This window comes from Myotis brandtii, unplaced genomic scaffold, assembly GCF_000412655.1.
Source record: "Myotis brandtii unplaced genomic scaffold, ASM41265v1 scaffold266, whole genome shotgun sequence".
Classification (NCBI taxonomy): domain Eukaryota; kingdom Metazoa; phylum Chordata; class Mammalia; order Chiroptera; family Vespertilionidae; genus Myotis; species Myotis brandtii.
Genome location: NW_005360124.1, coordinates 9664143 through 9670040, shown reverse-complemented (window position 1 = coordinate 9670040; position 5898 = coordinate 9664143).

Genomic DNA, 5898 nt, shown 5'->3' with positions numbered 1-5898 from the left:
CCATAGTACTAGCTAGGTACTTTAAATACAATCCCGTATTTTATCTTGACGATAACAATGCAGGTTAGTTGTATTACTCTCATTTTATGAAGGGTGGATCTAATGATCAATAAAATTTAGCTATATGCTCAAAGTTATACAACTAATAAGTGTAAAATGAAATTTAAGATTAGGCTTCACTCGAATCCTATGCTTTTGTCATTATCCCTTGACTTCACATTAATTACTAGGTATTCATACAGATGAGAAACTTAGTGTCAAAATATTTTTTGGAGCTTTACAAATACTCTTTTAGGGGAGATATCAGTTTGTTAACAATAAACTGATTTCACTTTTAAAAAATTCTTTTGAAGATCAATATGCTAAATCCAAATTTTAAAAAACCTTTAAAAAGGCCATTTAAAATAATATTTGCAGTGTACTATAGCTACATAAGATATTATCATTGGGGAAGCTGCATAAAATGCACAAGGGAACTTTATAATTTTGTATCTCTAATGTGCCTTAAGCTATTAAACAATAAAATATTATATAAATATGAAAAAGTTATGCAAATCATTTTACTTTGTTTTAACATATTTGAAAAATAATCAGGCACACAGTTCTCTTCTCCACTAATTGAAATGCCATCCATTAATCACAATGCAATTAATTATGAGAGGTGGTTACATTTACCCATACAGGAGCTAATTCTAGGACTGTGGAGGCTTTAGTGGCTACCACATTAACATGATAGTATATACTGAAGAAATTTTTTTTTAAAAAAGGAAGAAAACACAAGAGGATTTCTAACAGTGGGAGAGGATTATGAAGAACCATGAAAAATATTTAAAAGTATATTTTGGATTGTCGAAACTTTGAATAAATTGTGAAATTTATTTTTCCTGTTTAACAAATTTATGGACATCTATAGAACACCATTAAAAAAAGTTTAGAAATACAATGTAAGTTTTAATTGGAATGAAAGCATGAAGCTAAAAGGCATTTCACCATCATCATCATTATCATCATCATCACTGTTGTCTTTGTCATTATTTAGCACCTTTTTTTGAATCAAACACTATTCATAGTATTAATTTTTATATTAGAATCTCTTAGATTTTAGCTAGGACTAACCATGAGCAATAAAAATATTTAAGAATAACAGAAACAACTCAACTGATTGGTAAATCATTACTATAGTTAGCAACTATAGTATTTTAATTTAGAAATATGTTCATAAAAACATTTTTACATTTATGTTAGATTTTAAAGTGTTATGATAACATTAAAGCTTTGACTCATTTATTTTAGAGTTCCAATTATGTTCTAGTATTGTACTAAAATATAGTGGTGACAAAATAGATCCAATGAAGCCTATAATTTAGTGGGAAGAAAAAAGTAGTCAAAATATAAAAAACATGGTTGCAAACTGCAATAAGAATTATACATGCAAAAGTTAAAATTTGAGTTTTCTTCTGAGCCCTGTCACTAGTTAGCTGTGAACCATTTAGGAAATTACATATTATTATAGATCAATAATTTTTCAACTGAAAATTTTATTTTGCAAACATTTTTAATATATGTATGTATAAGCAGATTTATTTTCTATGATTAATTTTTAAAGAAACATTAAAATTGTAATATAATTAGTTATTTGGAAAAGACGGCTATTAACTTTCACTATTAAACAATTTTTTCTGTATAGTACAAAAATAATAATAATAAGACCATAAGACTTGGTATGGATGCAATCCTAAAACTATATTTTAAAGGAAAATGTGCTTATCAAAATTTTGTCCTGCTACTTTATATTCTCACTATATTTTTAAGGTCAAAATTGCAATTTTCTTCTTGGGATTGAGATGCAGTGAGCTATGGATAGACTTTTAAAATAAGATTTATTTGTTATTTTGAGAATTGCTTAAAATGAGATTTACACATTTGTTTTCTGCTGGGTTTTAAGGTCACAGCTAATATATATTAACTAGAGGTCTGATGCATGGAATTCATGTAAGAGTAGGCCTTCCTTCCCCCGGCTGCTGGCACCAACTTCCCTCTGGTACCTGGAACCTGGGCTTCCCTCTGGCCACCGGCACCCCGGACCCAGGCTTCCTTCCCAGCCCCAGTCATCCGGAAAGACGTCTGGTCTAATTAGCATATTATGCTTTTATTGTTATAGATTGCTTTAGTGCTGGATACTATGTGTTATTTCTCACACAATTGTGATATGTGAAGAAGGTGGTGTTTATAACCCCCAATTTACAGGTGAAGAAACTGAGAGTGAATAGCCACCTTCTCTGCCTACATGTCAGTCAGAGAGGGCAAAATTTGAACCCAGGGAATCTGCCTCTAGATTTTCAAACCTGCCACCAGGCCACTCTGCCTTTTTAAGCAAACATCTAAGAATGGCCTTAACTTTTGGATACTAACGAATGTAGACCTTCCCTTCACTTACTTGGTACTAAGTTTGGAAGACACTTTTTTGACAGTTTTAATGTGTTAAAATGTACTGACCTGCCTTCCAGCATTTTCAAATCATTGTCTCTTTCGTTAGTGTAAGAATGGGATTATCCTGGACTTGTTAAAATGGCAGAAAAACCTGTAGGATTCTTTTAAAAAGCTCTGACCTAGTTTTATAAGTGTGCAATGTGCTATTAAGGTTTAAGGTCAAGATGAGGGCTTCCTTTCCTTAAATTTGCAAATCTGTATTAATGAACCTCAGTTGTGGCCTTTACTTGGTTGCTTTTCTCTGTATACCAGAGCTTGAAGGAGACTCTTAGTCCCCCAAAATCTAGAGTTCCAGGAGTCGTACGTCATTTGGTTCAATTCCCTGTCATAACAGGAGCATTTAATTGGTTTAAAATCTATCAATTCAAATAACTTGCAAGCATAATTATAATTTCAGATGGATATGAGGGTAAAGTATGCTAATAGAAAACATTGTTTCTTTCAAAAAGTTGTTGAAATTAGTCTAAATGATGTTAAGTTCCAGGCCGCATTTACTGTAAATTCATTATTTAAGAATTAATTGCATAGAAAAAGAGGAAACAAGAGACTAACCTCTAAGAAACCCTTTCACTGTATTAATATCTTATGCTCAACTTTTTTTTAAATCTTAATAGAGTGGTACAAAGGGAGTAATGGCATTTGTAAATTTTCAGTGCTTTTAATAAATTCACTTTAAATGTATCTAAACGTTTAAAAATTTTATTGTTTTAGGAAAATAGATCTTCTCTTAACATATTTAGGATTGGGCACATGACAATTATAGTCAATTTGTTCTCAATCCAGGCTAAACATTAGAATCACATGGAAGATTTAAAGGTAAAAAACATTAATGCTGTGATCTCATTCTAGGCAAAATTAATTAGAATCTCTAGGATGAAACTCTGTCCATATTAATGTTTGAATGCACCTTCACCCCAATTAGGTAATTTTGTTTTTTAAAATATGTTTTTATTGATTTCAGAGGGAGGAAGGGAGAGGGAGAGAGGGATAGAAACATCAATAATGAAAGAGAATCATATACTGGGTGCCTCCTGCATGCCTCCTACTGGGGATTGAGCCCATAACCAGGGCATGTGCCCAGATTAGGAACTGAACCTCAACCTCCTGGTTCATGGGTTGACACTCAACCACTGAACCACACTGGCCAGCCACTTCGGTAATTTTAATGACTAATACATAGTTTCATCTCTTTTCTCATATACTGACCTACAACTGTGATCTTTCTATTCCTGTGAGTACTACTAGTAAAAGGTTATCCCCAATGGCTTTTCCTTCTTCTTTTTAAAATTTTTATCTTTGCACATTTAATTACATTTATACCTCAATTACTTGATAGACTTAATTTTGACATTTTCTTAATAACACATTGAGTCCTAGTTAAAATAAAAATTTCCTTCATTTGCACTTTCCCAGTCTTTAAATCGCCCTATATTTAGCATGCATTTGTCTATTTTTGTGATTCAGGTTCAACTTCCAATATATTTGTGTATGCTTTCCTAATAGTATAAAGCACTGAATTAAATTTTGAAATCTGATAATGGAGACGGTATGAAATAAATGTGGAGAAAAATACAAAACCTCTTCCTTAGCAAATATTTTTGTTGTTGTTTCTTGTTTATAAACTCCTACTCATGTGATCCTTTTGTTGAAATTTCCTAGGGGATACACCTGTTTTTAAAATAACTTTTACATGTATATGTCAAATTCTTCTCTTCTTAAGACTCATCTCAAGTTCCACCTTTTCTATGAAGCTTTTCCTAATGTAATTCTGCCTTCCCTCCACTTCCTGAAATCACCTCTCCTGTGATCCCACAATACACTATCTAAATTAGTCATCGTCCTTTTTTTTTTTTTTTTTTTTTTTTTTTTAGCAAAGAATGTTGCTTGAGAGCAAGGATATGCTTATTCATTTTAGTATATCAAGAACCTTGAACCTGGTTGTCATGAAAACACACACACATATTTTCTTGAAAGGATGAAAGATTCTGTGGCAAACAGCCTATATATACTGTTCATCTTGTTCAATTTCATAGCAGTATTAGCAAGCAGAACCTGCCTTGCATTCAAAGTTGACACAGTAGCAAATAAGATTTTTAATTGGAAGCTGCTGTGCAGGGTTTCTAATTGTATTGTCAATTTTAATTTCTTTTATATATCTCTTTTATTCATTTTGGGGTCTGGAAAAATGTATGTAGTCCCATGAATAGTCTAAACAGTTATCATTAGGAACTTGGCTTCATAAGGGAATCCAATATGCATATGGGATAAACTATTTGTTCCAAAGAATGAAGTCTATCTTGCCGTTTTTTTGTCTTTATTGGATATTTTGTCCATGCTAGGTCAAGCCCCTTGATTCAACTTTACATTTCTCTTTCTCAAAAAAGTGTTCTTTTCTATCTCTGGGCTATGCACAAACTTACATGAATTCTAAAGCCTATTTTACTTCAGAAACTTTGTAAAATTTTGGCTGCTTGTTAACATGAATTCCACCTAGTTTTTTATTTAGTGATTTATTTGTCTCAAACTAAAAAACAACACTTTTGCTTCATATGTGTTATTTGAAAAAGAAATGGCCTGTTTATAGTTAACTCTATAGAATTAACTCTACAGAATTGGTATCAATAAAGAATAATTTTTAAATATACTTTTAAACAAGTACTTTTTATTGCCACTGGTTTTTTTCTTACCTCTTTTTGATGTTTTTCAAAATCATTATGAAAGGAGTCTTAGAAACAAAACTGAATTGCAAACTGTGTCTTTCAAAGCTTCACAAATTCAACTATTTATTTCGCCTTGTGCTGTTATGTAAAATTTGTCCTAGCATTTTGCTCTGCAAGACGGCAATTATTAACAATATATTTCTCTAAACTGTTGCCGCAAAGCTATTATTCATGCAGGGTTACAACCGAGTTAATTTTGGGAGAGAGCTGTTCAAAGAAGCCCAGAGCTGTGGTGCTTATGAGCACCGCCTTTTCTGTTATTTCTAATTAGTGTGAAATGGTTCCAAACAGGAGTCCGCCCCGCGGAAGTCTGTGTAGCACAAAGCCAGCCTCATCAACGGACACAGGGAACAGTTTTGTTTTGCTGAATAAACAACTGCGTCATGAAGCCTTTTCAAAAGGAATACAATCTGATTTACCACGCTCCTTAACTGTTGAACGTTGTTTATATGGCTTCAAGTCTTTTTTATTAAAATTTAAAAGGCTTATTATTATGACTCAACACAGATGATGATATGTTTGCAATGTTCCCTGCAAAAGGACTGTAGACTTATCCTAGTAAGACATTTTCCCTTCTCTTTCTATTTTATAAATGAACTGTCATCTTTTGTTTTGTGTGGTTTGGATGCATGACTACCCTTCTACATGTCTCATTACACCATTAAAACAATTTTGCTATCAATAATTA